Source organism: Pseudophryne corroboree, chromosome 1 (assembly GCF_028390025.1).
Source record: "Pseudophryne corroboree isolate aPseCor3 chromosome 1, aPseCor3.hap2, whole genome shotgun sequence".
Classification (NCBI taxonomy): Eukaryota; Metazoa; Chordata; class Amphibia; order Anura; family Myobatrachidae; genus Pseudophryne; species Pseudophryne corroboree.
Window position 1 is genome coordinate 66965093 of NC_086444.1, and position 14749 is coordinate 66979841.

The window sequence follows — 14749 nt, forward strand, 5'->3', positions numbered from 1 at the left end:
TTACTTTAGCATAAGAGTGCCCCCAACAAAGAGCCTTCTTTCCTTTTAGCTTGATTAAATTATTTTCTCTGACTCTAGGGGGCACCACCAGAGATCTGTCCTGAATTAATTTTGTTATTCAATAGATTTTCATTATATTAATAACTACATGACCACCGGAATCTCATTTCCACCTTAACTAATGCGGACACGCCTGTGCACCGACCTATATCATGTTCTGTATGTCGACAGTCTAAATGTTGAGCTCGGCCATTAGGTCAAAAGAAAAAATTTTGATAATCATAGATGTCGACATTTAACATATCGACACCACAATGAAGACAGACCATTTTTTTTGTATATTTTAACCTAACGCCTAAACCTAACCCTAAAATGTATTGCCAACAGTCTCTTACTTAAGATTAATCCTGCCTTCTCTAAACTTTGAGATATGATTGGCCTCACAGTCTCACTGGGGAGCTCATTAGTGGATGAGCCAGTAAAGATCCAGGCCTGGAGCCTCCCACCACAGCAAATAATCACCCTGAGAGCATGGCTGGAGGATAAGAAAGGGCAGATATTTTCCTCCAGAGCCATAGGAGCGATATGCAGGGGAAAGTAAACCTAAAATGCTCACCAGCGATTGGTGGAGATTTTGACGGTGTTTATCCTATGGGTCTGTTCTGGTCAGTGGCGCACCCAGGGGGGGTTTCCGAGCACCCAGAAACCCCGCTCCACTACATGTGTATATATATGTGTACTGTATGTGTGTGTATATATATATATATATATATATATATACATGTTTAATATGCTATGTATATGTGTATATGTATGTGTGTGTGTGTGTGTGTGTTTATATATATATATATATATATATATATATATACTAGAGATGAGCGGGTTCGGTTCCTCGGAAACCGAACCCGCCCGAACTTCATGTTTTTTTACACGGGTCCGAGCGACTCGGATCTTCCCGCCTTGCTCGGTTAACCTGAGCGCGCCCGAACGTCATCATCCCGCTGTCGGATTCTCGCGAGGCTCGGATTCTATCGCGAGACTCGGATTCTATATAAGGAGCCGCGCGTCGCCGCCATTTTCACACGTGCATTGAGATTCATAGGGAGAGGACGTGGCTGGCGTCCTCTCCGTTTATAGAGAAGAGAAGAAGAGAGTGAGACTAGAGTAGAGAGAGACACAGTAGTAATTTTGGGGAGCATTAGGAGGAGTACTACTACTTGCTGAAGTGATAGATAGATAGATAGTGTGACTGTATAATGTATATCTGACTTGTGGGGGAGACACTGACAGTGGGGAGCAGTTAGAGTCTGAGAGCAGGACTCAGGAGTACTACATATAACGTACAGTGCACACTTTTGCTGCCAGAGTGCCACACTGCCATTGTGACCACACTGACCACCAGTATAATATATATTGTGATTGTCTGCTTAGGAGTACTACTTGCAAGTTGCTGATAGTGTGACCAGTGACCTGAACACCAGTTTAATAATCACCACCAGTTTAATATATATATATATATATATATATAATTGTATATAATATATATATATAATATTGTATACCACCTACCCGTGTTTTTTTTTTTTCTTTCTTCTTCTTTATACATACTACTATAGTAGCTTACTGTAGCAGTCTGCGGTGCTGCTGAGCTGACAGTGTCCAGCAGGTCCGTCATCAGTCATTACATAATAAATATATATACCTGTCCGGCTGCAGTACTAGTGATATTATATATATATATATATATATATATATATATATTAATTTCATCTCATTATCATCCAGTCTATATTAGCAGCAGACACAGTACGGTAGTCCACGGCTGTAGCTACCTCTGTGTCGGCAGTCGCTGGTCCATCCATAATTGTATACCACCTACCCGTGTTTTTTTTTTTTCTTTCTTCTTCTTTATACATACTACTATAGTAGCTTACTGTAGCAGTCTGCGGTGCTGCTGAGCTGACAGTGTCCAGCAGGTCCGTCATCAGTCATTACATAATAAATATATATACCTGTCCGGCTGCAGTACTAGTGATATTATATATATATATATATATATATTAATTTCATCTCATTATCATCCAGTCTATATTAGCAGCAGACACAGTACGGTAGTCCACGGCTGTAGCTACCTCTGTGTCGGCAGTCGCTGGTCCATCCATAATTGTATACCACCTACCCGTGTTTTTTTTTTTTTTCTTCTTCTTTATACATACTACTATAGTAGCTTACTGTAGCAGTCTGCGGTGCTGCTGAGCTGACAGTGTCCAGCAGGTCCGTCATCAGTCATTACATAATAAATATATATACCTGTCCGGCTGCAGTACTAGTGATATTATATATATATATATATATATATATATTAATTTCATCTCATTATCATCCAGTCTATATTAGCAGCAGACACAGTACGGTAGTCCACGGCTGTAGCTACCTCTGTGTCGGCAGTCGCTGGTCCATCCATAATTGTATACCACCTACCCGTGTTTTTTTTTTCTTTCTTCTTCTTTATACATACTACTATAGTAGCTTACTGTAGCAGTCTGCGGTGCTGCTGAGCTGACAGTGTCCAGCAGGTCCGTCATCAGTCATTACATAATAAATATATATACCTGTCCGGCTGCAGTACTAGTGATATTATATATATATATATATATTAATTTAATCTCATTATCATCCAGTCTATATTAGCAGCAGACACAGTACGGTAGTCCACGGCTGTAGCTACCTCTGTGTCGGCAGTCGCTGGTCCATCCATAATTGTATACCACCTACCCGTGTTTTTTTTTTTTTTTTCTTTCTTCTTCTTTATACATACTACTATAGTAGCTTACTGTAGCAGTCTGCGGTGCTGCTGAGCTGACAGTGTCCAGCAGGTCCGTCATCAGTCATTACATAATAAATATATATACCTGTCCGGCTGCAGTACTAGTGATATTATATATATATATATATATATTTATTTCATCTCATTATCATCCAGTCTATATTAGCAGCAGACACAGTACGGTAGTCCATGGCTGTAGCTACCTCTGTGTCGGCAGTCGCTGGTCCATCCATAAGTATACTAGTATCCATCCATCTCCATTGTTTACCTGAGGTGCCTTTTAGTTGTGCCTATTAAAATATGGAGAACAAAAATGTTGAGGTTCCAAAATTAGGGAAAGATCAAGATCCACTTCCACCTCGTGCTGAAGCTGCTGCCACTAGTCATGGCCGAGACGATGAAATGCCAGCAACGTCGTCTGCCAAGGCCGATGCCCAATGTCATAGTACAGAGCATGTAAAATCCAAAACACCAAATATCAGTAAAAAAAGGACTCCAAAATCTCAAATAAAATTGTCGGAGGAGAAGCGTAAACTTGCCAATATGCCATTTACCACACGGAGTGGCAAGGAACGGCTGAGGCCCTGGCCTATGTTCATGGCTAGTGGTTCAGCTTCACATGAGGATGGAAGCACTCAGCCTCTCGCTAGAAAACTGAAAAGACTCAAGCTGGCAAAAGCACCGCAAAGAACTGTGCGTTCTTCGAAATCCCAAATCCACAAGGAGAGTCCAATTGTGTCGGTTGCGATGCCTGACCTTCCCAACACTGGACGTGAAGAGCATGCGCCTTCCACCATTTGCACGCCCCCTGCAAGTGCTGGAAGGAGCACCCGCAGTCCAGTTCCTGATAGTCAGATTGAAGATGTCAGTGTTGAAGTACACCAGGATGAGGAGGATATGGGTGTTGCTGGCGCTGGGGAGGAAATTGACCAGGAGGATTCTGATGGTGAGGTGGTTTGTTTAAGTCAGGCACCCGGGGAGACACCTGTTGTCCGTGGGAGGAATAGGGCCATTGACATGCCTGGTCAAAATACAAAAAAAATCAGCTCTTCGGTGTGGAAGTATTTCACCAGAAATGCGGACAACATTTGTCAAGCCGTGTGTTGCCTTTGTCAAGCTGTAATAAGTAGGGGTAAGGACGTTAACCACCTCGGAACATCCGCCCTTATACGTCACCTGCAGCGCATTCATCATAAGTCAGTGACAAGTTCAAAAACTTTGGGCGACAGCGGAAGCAGTCCACTGACCAGTAAATCCCTTCCTCTTGTAACCAAGCTCACGCAAACCACCCCACCAACTCCCTCAGTGTCAATTTCCTCCTTCCCCAGGAATGCCAATAGTCCTGCAGGCCATGTCACTGGCAATTCTGACGAGTCCTCTCCTGCCTGGGATTCCTCCGATGCATCCTTGCGTGTAACGCCTACTGCTGCTGGCGCTGCTGTTGTTGCTGCTGGAAGTCGATGGTCATCCCAGAGGGGAAGTCGTAAGCCCACTTTTACTACTTCCACCAAGCAATTGACTGTCCAACAGTCCTTTGCGAGGAAGATGAAATATCACAGCAGTCATCCTGTTGCAAAGTGGATAACTGAGGCCTTGACAACTATGTTGGTGTTAGACGTGCGTCCGGTATCCGCCGTTAGTTCACAGGGAACTAGACAATTTCTTGAGGTAGTGTGCCCCCGTTTCCAAATACCATCTAGGTTCCACTTCTCTAGGCAGGCGATACCGAGAATGTACACGGACGTCAGAAAAAGACTCACCAGTGTCCTAAAAAATGCAGTTGTACCCAATGTCCACTTAACCACGGACATGTGGACAAGTGGAGCAGGGCAGGGTCAGGACTATATGACTGTGACAGCCCACTGGGTAGATGTATGGACGCCCGCCGCAAGAACAGCAGCGGCGGCACCAGTAGCAGCATCTCGCAAACGCCAACTCTTTCCTAGGCAGGCTACGCTTTGTATCACCGGTTTCCAGAATACGCACACAGCTGAAAACCTCTTACGGCAACTGAGGAAGATCATCGCGGAATGGCTTACCCCAATTGGACTCTCCTGTGGATTTGTGGCATCGGACAACGCCAGCAATATTGTGTGTGCATTAAATATGGGCAAATTCCAGCACGTCCCATGTTTTGCACATACCTTGAATTTGGTGGTGCAGAATTTTTTAAAAAACGACAGGGGCGTGCAAGAGATGCTGTCGGTGGCCAGAAGAATTGCGGGACACTTTCGGAGGACAGGCACCACGTACAGAAGACTGGAGCACCACCAAAAACGCCTGAACCTGCCCTGCCATCATCTGAAGCAAGAAGTGGTAACGAGGTGGAATTCAACCCTATATATGCTTCAGAGGTTGGAGGAGCAGCAAAAGGCCATTCAAGCCTATACAATTGAGCACGATATAGGAGGTGGAATGTACCTGTCTCAAGCGCAGTGGAGAATGATTTCAACGTTGTGCAAGGTTCTGCAACCTTTTGAACTTGCCACACGTGAAGTCAGTTCAGACACTGCCAGCCTGAGTCAGGTCATTCCCCTCATCAGGCTTTTGCAGAAGAAGCTGGAGGCATTGAAGGAGGAGCTAAAAGAGAGCGATTCCGCTAGGCATGTGGGACTTATGGATGGAGCCCTTAATTCGCTTAACAAGGATTCACGGGTGGTCAGTCTGTTGAAATCAGAGCACTACATTTTGGCCACCGTGCTCGATCCTAGATTTAAAACCTACCTTGGATCTCTCTTTCCGGCAGACACAAGTCTGCTGGGGTTCAAAGACCTGCTGGTGACAAAATTGTCAAGTCAAGCGGAACGCGACCTGTCAACATCTCCTCCTTCACATTCTCCCGCAACTGGGGGTTCGAGGAAAAGGCTCAGAATTCCGAGCCCACCCGCTGGCGGTGATGCAGGGCAGTCTGGAGCGACTGCTGATGCTGACATCTGGTCCGGACTGAAGGACCTGACAACGATTACGGACATGTCGTCTACTGTCACTGCATATGATTCTCTCCCCATTGAAAGAATGGTGGAGGATTATATGAGTGACCGCATCCAAGTAGGCACGTCAGACAGTCCGTACTTATACTGGCAGGAAAAAGAGGCAATTTGGAGGCCCTTGCACAAACTGGCTTTATTCTACCTAAGTTGCCCTCCCACAAGTGTGTACTCCGAAAGAGTGTTTAGTGCCGCCGCTCACCTTGTCAGCAATCGGCGTACGAGGTTACTTCCAGAAAATGTGGAGAAGATGATGTTCATTAAAATGAATTATAATCAATTCCTCCGTGGAGACATTGACCAGCAGCAATTGCCTCCACAAAGTAGTACACAGGGAGCTGAGATGGTGGATTCCAGTGGGGACGAATTGATAATCTGTGAGGAGCGGGATGTACACGGTGATATATCGGAGGATGATGATGAGGTGGACATCTTGCCTCTGTAGAGCCAGTTTGTGCGTCATGTGCTGTTTGGGGAGTGTTTTTTGGAAGGGCCATCCTGCGTGCCACTGCAGTGCCACTCCTAGATGGGCCAGGTGTTTGTGTCGGCCACTAGGGTCGCTTAGCTTAGTCATCCAGCGACCTCGGTGCAAATTTTAGGACTAAAAATAATATTGTGAGGTGTGAGGTGTTCAGAATAGACTGAAAATGAGTGGAAATTATGGTTTTTGAGGTTAATAATACTTTGGGATCAAAATGACCCCCAAATTCTATGATTTAAGCTGTTTTTTAGTGTTTTTTGAAAAAAACACCCGAATCCAAAACACACCCGAATCCGACAAAAAAAATTCGGTGAGGTTTTGCCAAAACGCGGTCGAACCCAAAACACGGCCGCGGAACCGAACCCAAAACCAAAACACAAAACCCGAAAAATTTCAAGTGCACATCTCTAATATATACACACACATGGTATATATATATGGGGTGGTCTTCAGTATGCCGACTGATGGGATCCCGGCGCACAGTATACCGGCGCCGGGATCCCGACAGCCGGCATACCGACAATTGTTCTCCCTCGTGGGGGTCCACGACCCCCCTGGAGGGAGAATAAAATGCGCCACCGTGCCCGTAGCGTGGCGAGCGCAGCGATGCCGCAAGGGGCTCATTTGCGCTCGCCACACTGTCGGTAAGCCGGCGGTCGGGCTCCCGGCGCCGGTATGCTGGTCGCCGGGAGCCTGTCCGCCGGCATACCATAGTGAACCCTGTATATGTGTAGATATGTATATATATATATATATATATATATTATATATATATATATATATGTATATGTATGTATATATATATATATATATATACACACACACACACACACAGACACACTAGTTTTACGGACCCAGCATATACTGGGTCACCTCAGTCCCCACCCCCGTGATTGGCTCCACCCAGTTCTGGAAACCCCCCCATGCAATTCCTGCATTTGCCACTAGTTCTGGTCTATGAAACCATCCATCCCATTCTTCAGGCTGATAAAACGTGACGTGATGGGAAGCCCCTGGTATATTCACCTGGAGATGTATCCTTACCAAGCCCACTGCCTGAAGAAACGCCCGGTGTTAGTAAAATCGTGGAAATAGGGTACGTAAGTCCAGGGGAACAGAAACTACAGATAAGAGAAGGTCGAGTCAGAGGAGCGCTCTTCCTCCCACCAGGTAGGCAAATAAACCACTTCACCTGGGAGCAGAGGCAGAACTCTGGGAGGCAACGGAGTCATCTGCCGCCGGGCTCCTGCTCTGAAGGGGGCACCTCTCCTCCCATTCTGTGACACCATTGAATTAAGTTCATTGATAGCTGCCGCTATCTCTTCAGTGGCCGACTTCCTCACTGGTCCCTGCACCTTACAAATCACACCCTCTTTATTATACTGTGGATACACATTTTACAAGTGTCACACCCAGGATTAGAAACCGCAACCTATTACATTGGAAGCAGACACCTTACTGATGAAGCTGTGTGCTCCTGTATAGGAAATATGAGAATTTTAACTATATGAAGGTACTTCTCTGACAATTACAAGTAACTTCATATAGTTAGAATTCTCATGCTTCCCGTACAGGAGCAAATAACTCCATCAGTAAAGTGTCTGCTGTCCGTGTAACAGATCATGGGTTCTAATCCTGGGTATGACTGCTAAGAATTGTGTAATTTAAAATAAAAGACAATTAAATGTATACACACACATTTATTTATCTTAATATAGTAAATAGGGGGGCACCAATATTTATCTTGCCTCCGGGCAACTGGGACGAACTTACGCCACTGCCTGGGAGGGTTAGGGTCAGGCTGCCGGAGAGGGAGAGTTAGGGTGAGGGTGGGGGGGGGGATGGGTAGACTGAGCAGGTTAGACTACTTACCTATGTGGTGCTGGGATTCTCCACGTCGGAATGCCGTTGTGTGTGTTTTGACCGCCATCATCCCGAAGAGCTGGGATTCCGCTACCATCACCATAAAATGCACATGTATGATGAACATGTGTGGAAATTGTAAAGCGCAACGGAATTTGCTGCGCTATATAAGAAACTGTTAATAAATAAATAAATAAAGGGGGGTATAGCTGAGCCTCTCATCATATGTGGGTGCTAAATGGGACTCTCATCCACAGTCTGCTGGACCCACATGCCCACTGCAGTGTAGGGAGGACATATAAACAATCCATCAAGTTTGCAGAGCCATGCTACTGCTGAAACACAAATAATGTTGGTCCTCCACACAGCGTCTCGAGGACACTTCCTCTGCTGATTGGAGTAAATATCCCAAGCATTTCATACACTGTCTGAGAGCGTTAAGATGAGTACACGGTGAGATCACAAATATCCGGCAAACTTTCGTTTCATGGCCGGCCTGTTCTGCTTCATCAGAGGCTTTCTTTTGCTCTCACGTTCCAGCTCTGACTTCATAACAAAGAGATGGAGAAACCTGCTTGAATAGTTTCAATTCAGTTCTACTCTTCAGCCTGGGGCAGATGAAAGCACATGATTATACTTTTATGTATTTTACGTTATTTTATTTTACGTATATTCATGTGATACTTTGTTGATTTTTATTAAATAAACTTATGCACCTACTTAAATCAAGTTTGTCCTGGTCATTCGGGGTTCTTGGAATATATACAGTGTGACTGGATGCGCCATCGCTGCGTATGCCCATCGATCACAGATTGGGTTTTGGGTCACACGGGACCTGGCCAATAGGTTTCTCCCTCGTACCGTCAGTACCGCATGTTACTGACTCCACCCACTGCGTAGTGAGTGGGTATTTTGCTGCCACCACCAGGCTCCTACCATGTGGCACCTGAATCCACATTTCTGCTCAGGCTCCTACCCCCGGCATCTGTACCAATTGCTGTTGTGTATGCATCGAAACGCTGCTGACACACCTCCTGACTGGCATTGGTTGACCCCCTCCTGGTCGCTGACCTGGACCAGTCTGGGCACGGTAGATGGCAGAAGGCAGAGCTTGGAGACTCTGGGCTCAAACCAGGACAAGCGGAGAAGGCAATCGTCTTGAGGCAATGATGTTTATTTGCTTAAAATAAATCTTAAAAAAGACCCTTCCCTTTTGCCAGGGGGATGCAGCATACAATGTTACAGCAGTTCCACATTTCAAGATGTCACAGAAGATGTATACACACAGGTCTCGTAGCCCTCCTTTTTATCTTACTCCAACACACAATACTACAGGGGGTAGTTCCACCCTGGGTCTTCTTCCCAGGCTATCTCACAAAATATAAATACAGATTACATATCAAAAGAGTTAAATCACTAGATAAAGCAATTTACTGCTCTAGTTCACATATAAACCAAACCAGTGTGCTTTCCCAAGCAAAATCTGATTATATGTTCCTGTCCCTTTCACAAATGTTAATACAACTCGAATTTCAATTGCATCTCTCCTTTCGCATATTTATACTAAACCAGATTGGCATAATCTTAATATTAACAACTTCTTAGGAACATCATGAAATTCTGAAACCCAAGCAATACTGTCTGTTCATCTGCTTGTCTCTATAATACTCGTTTCACACTGTCAAATATTTCCCGGGTTATTGCACATGAACGCGTATCAACCCTTGAATTTGCAGAGTGTGAAAGGGTCCTGGAAGAATATCTCGGGTCGAGCGTCCCGGCATTTCATCCCAGGTCTCGTCCTGGGTTGAAGCCAGAAATGAACTGGGATGCAGTGCAGTGTGAACGGGTAAGCCGGATCAAGGCGACCCGACACCTGTTCTCTGTATAGGAGGAGGCGGTGCTTGGAGATAATTATGTCCAAGCACCGCATCCGGTAGCGTCAGCGGTGACATCACCAACCCGGCAATATGCCGGGTCGGGCCGCAAGTCTGAAGGTGTCTCAAGCCGGATCGCACCTGGGAAGCACCCGTGTACACAATCCCGGGTGCGACCCTGCTATTGTCAGTCTGAAAGGGGTATAACTGTTACACAGAGACACAAGCATATTCCCCATGACTGAATCTCAAACAAACAGCTTGTCTAACTCTATAGGTCATTAACATCTCAATTCCTAGATGAGAATGTCCCATGGCATTTTGTCCCCAAATGTCAATGCATTTTAAAACCAAAACAACATATTCCTCCTATGTGCTTCATCCATGCATTTTAAATGTGCAATTCTACAACTGCGCCTAGAGCATTAAATACAAGTTAAAACACATTATTAAACATGCATTTACAGTTCATGCCGATTTGTCCATTTAGTTAATGGCTTTTGCGCATATTAGGTCCAACCCGTTACACTGTCACCTTATGTATTGATAGGTAATTGGGCCTGGTTACAAAATGACTGCCAATGCCAATTGGTATCTGATTGGGAACATCTATATATACAATATGTTAGGACTGATGAAAAATGCAGTCCAACAAAGATTGCTATCTTACTTTATGTGCAGTCATCTTATAATTGTACATGATTTTAGCATGCATTGTGACAGTTTATGCTTAATTGGGCTGAGAACTGGTTACTCCAATTTATACACTCTATGTAGTAGTCTGATAGGAGTCCCTATGATGTCCTAATGTACTGTATGTGTGATGTTGTCAATCTGCCAATAAAAAAAATCTAGGCCTGGATTCTTATTTGATTGTCCCACGAGACAGACAGACATTTCTTGTACTATTTCCTTTTATGAGCCTGTGTGTGAAATGTGGCATTGATCTGCGTACTGTGCATTTACTTGCTAGAAATAAATACTCAATGGCATCTCTTAGGACAACAGGTGCCTACATGCAGGGGCATAAGTTTATACCAGGAGCCCGGAGGCAAAATAGTTGTTGGTGCCCTTCCCTGCTCACATTCAGCCAACACTGAAATACCAGCAGCACCCAGACATATACTATTAGATACCAACACCCCAGCAGCACACAAACACTGAAATACCAGCAGAACCCAGACATATACTATTAGATACCAACACCCCAGCAGCACACAAACACTGTTGCTGATCAGGGTCTTCCATTCTTGCTATTTGATGCTCCCACAGCAGAAGCAGCAGGTCCTGCTAGTGTGAGGGGGAAGAGCCAACAAAGGAGGGAGGGGCCATGCACTCCAGCCTGTATCCTGCCCCTTTTCTGTACATTGGTGCAGTTTTCTTGCTGGATATCCATTCCTAGGCTGAGACCGGACTCTGTGGTGGGAAGGACTGTGGCACATGCTTATTCCTGTTATGGAAAGCATAAAGCAGAGCTTGGAGCAACGGAGGAAGTCAGAGTTCCTACGTCAGGGCTGGCAGCTGAAGGCGACCACCTTCCATTGTCTCCTGTATTTGTGCCCTGCCTACATGGACCCAGTGAGAGAGGCCCAATAGCAGGACAAATAACAATAGAAGACACATCATCTTATAGACCTTACTTATAGAGATTACAAAAAACTATATAAATATAATAAGAGTCACAGGGTAATTAAAGCACAGAACATTTTTAGGGAAAACCATAATAGTTGAAATCTATAGGGTCCAGCCATGGGGTCAGACATCATCCTCATCTAACATAGGGGCAACTTTATATAGGTTTCACACAATAGAAACATAACAGTTGAAAATGACTTTTATTGCAAATGGGTATTGAAGCCAACTAATTTGATCTTTGCTCTGCACCTACTAAAGTTTTAAATGCAGATCTGCATAATAGAGGCAGAGTACAAACACTAATCCTATTTGAGTCATTTATTATTAATATAATTATTATTTTCTATTAGATTTCAGTCATGAATATGGAAAAGGACACATAAAAGCATTGGGATTGGAATGTAGAACTGAGGGGTACATAAATGTAAAAAAATAAGCTTCTGTGTCCAACCTATAAGACACAGGGGTTGCATTGACTGGATGTTTTTCACTGGAACAAGAGTAAGTGTAAGAGGGGTAGTTACAATGTTTTACCGTTGGTGCAAATGGATCACAAAGCAGCTGCAAGCATGAATCCAGTGTGCATTACCCAAGGAGAGTGTTGTGACTCCTTCACAACAAGAGTTCTCAACTTACATGATGAGGACTCTGAGTTTGTTTTATACTTTTTATTATTTTCACTGAAATTGTCTGAAATCTGTATGTACTTTTAATTAATCATATACTCTTTGTAATCCTTTTTGTAACTGTAAGTGCTGAAGTTTTTCTTTGAAATTAAATCCTAATTTCTAGTTGTGAATTCTGTATTCTTAGACCTACTATACAGCCTTGAGAGGCACCTCCTACTTATTTTTAAAGCATGTTTACGGTGACCGGAACCAAAAGGCCGCTGTGGGAAGAGTTACTTCTGATAATTCCTTTTGGTGGTGTCAGACCAATATGATTTAATTGTTAGGATAATTTGCAAAAAGCACCAACCTCACGGCCACCCAACTTGGGAGAAGTTCTGGGTGCGTGATAAGAAGTGTTTTAATATGTAGATATGAGCACTGGGGTGTTGTGTATCTTTCATAGGCTTTAAAGAATAGTGATATCATTTATCAGCAGAAGTGACGCACCACTGCACAGTATTATTCCAGGGGTATGGTCCAGATGTTAGACTGTGGTGGACACATAATCAGGAGCACTATTAGAAACCACTGGAAATAGGTGAACTAGCACTCTAATATCTTGTCACTGTGTCATTCTGATGTTTGATCATGCATGTGTTGGAGCATGAAATCATCTCACCATGCTTTATGTCTTTCAGGTGTCGGCAGCTGGCGTTGGAGTGATTGGTATATGCAAAGGAGCCGAGATGGCTCTGTCCTGTTATTTTCCCCAAGTTTGTGCAACAGTCTATATCAATGGAACCAATGCTGTGAATGTCAACAGTCTAAGCTATGGTGATCTGCTCCTGAATGGGATTCCCTACCAAACAGAAGCTTATCTGGTCACAGACATTGGGGCTCTCAAACTTAGTTAAGCTTTTGGAGACCCAAGAACGCCAGAGCATCAGGACTCCATATTTCCTCTTGAGAAAGCCAAAGGTCCCATCCTCTTCCTGGTAGGAGACAAAGACCAGATCTATGACAGTTTGTTTTTTGCTAAGGAAGCATTAGCCAGGGATCAAAAGTATGGCAAGAAGGATGTGTACATGCAGTGTTATCCCGGGGCTGGGCATATTATAGCGCCACCAGGCTACCCCTTATATATCCAGTGTCACAATATCCTTTCTTCCCACTTCCCTTGATGTGGGGAGGGGAGCTCCTGCCACACTGCAGAGCACCGGAAGACAGCTGGAGAGAGGTCCAGGACTTTCTGCGCAGAAATATACCACACTCTCCCCGGAATAAATTGTGATGTATTTAATATCAGCAATTGAAACCAGTTGCCCAAAAAAAGGTGGAGAACGCTAACTAGTCCAATGTGCAACAGCCGTCACTGCCTGGACCAGGCTGAAGGTCACAAATAAGATTATGAAGACATTTTTTTTATGCATTTATTGCTTTGAAGGGACCCAATGACCCTCAAATATCTCATATACTGCACAGTAAATAAATCATTCTTTAGCTATCCTAAAGTCTCTTACTTATGGGATCTAAGAATGTGCGATCAGGTCTACACATGCTAATAACCAATCACTTCAGTAAAACTTGACGTTACTTCAGGTGCTAAGTAAGACATTACTTAACTACTTCTGCACAGGTATAGAACTAATTATTTAAGCCAAGCTCCAGCATTACATATTTCCGAGCATGTGCAGACCTGACATGCTCTTCTGAGCTAAAGAGTAATCTGAGAAAGCTGAAATCACATTGTGTTTTGACGTCCCAGAATGCCTTATGAGGATCACATGCAAGAGAGACTCCTACATGACCAATTTTAATGGTCGAATTCTTACCATAGGAGATACTTAGATTATCCCTGGGAGGACAGCTCAAACTTCCTTCTGCATTCCCTTTAGAGCATGATTCTTTTACTGAGTCAGATTCCAAAGGTTTAGGACTAAATTCTTTAACCACAGCATTACTAAAAGTCTGTAAATCATGGGACACAGGATCATTACCCTCAAAAAGCGTGTTGGCCCACTCTAAAGCACTTCCTCTGAATGCCAGGAACAGATATCAAGTAACGTTAGAAGGAGTTACTGCACCCGAAGGATCCGACTCCATCAGAGAGAGAAATCGATCAACCAGAGCGACATATTGCAATAAATCTCCATCAAAGTAAATGCGTGGTAAAGCATCAGACGAAAGCTTAGAGGCTGAAACCGATGATGCACTCTCAGAAGCTAGATTGGAGTTAGTTTGTGGAACGTCAGGCTGATGAGAAACTATACCCTCTGAAGTAGTCTGGCTTAAATCCTCAAATAAGACTGAGAAATTACTTGAAATCTCCTTCTGGATGGAGACGCTAGTAGTTCTCCCCGAAGCTGCAACACTTGCGTCTGCGACTGAGGTAAATCTGGTGACTGGATTGAGAAAGTAACTTCGGTATCCTTCTCAGCGAAATTAGCCTGAAGTCCTGTATCCAAATC

At 44.1% G+C, this 14749-nt stretch overlaps 1 pseudogene; it reads left to right on the forward strand.

The window, feature by feature from the left end:
- Positions 1 to 430: 430 nt before the first annotated feature.
- Positions 431 to 13572, forward strand: LOC135056968 (acyl-coenzyme A amino acid N-acyltransferase 2-like; annotated as a pseudogene).
- The last annotated feature ends 1177 nt before the right edge of the window (positions 13573 to 14749 follow it).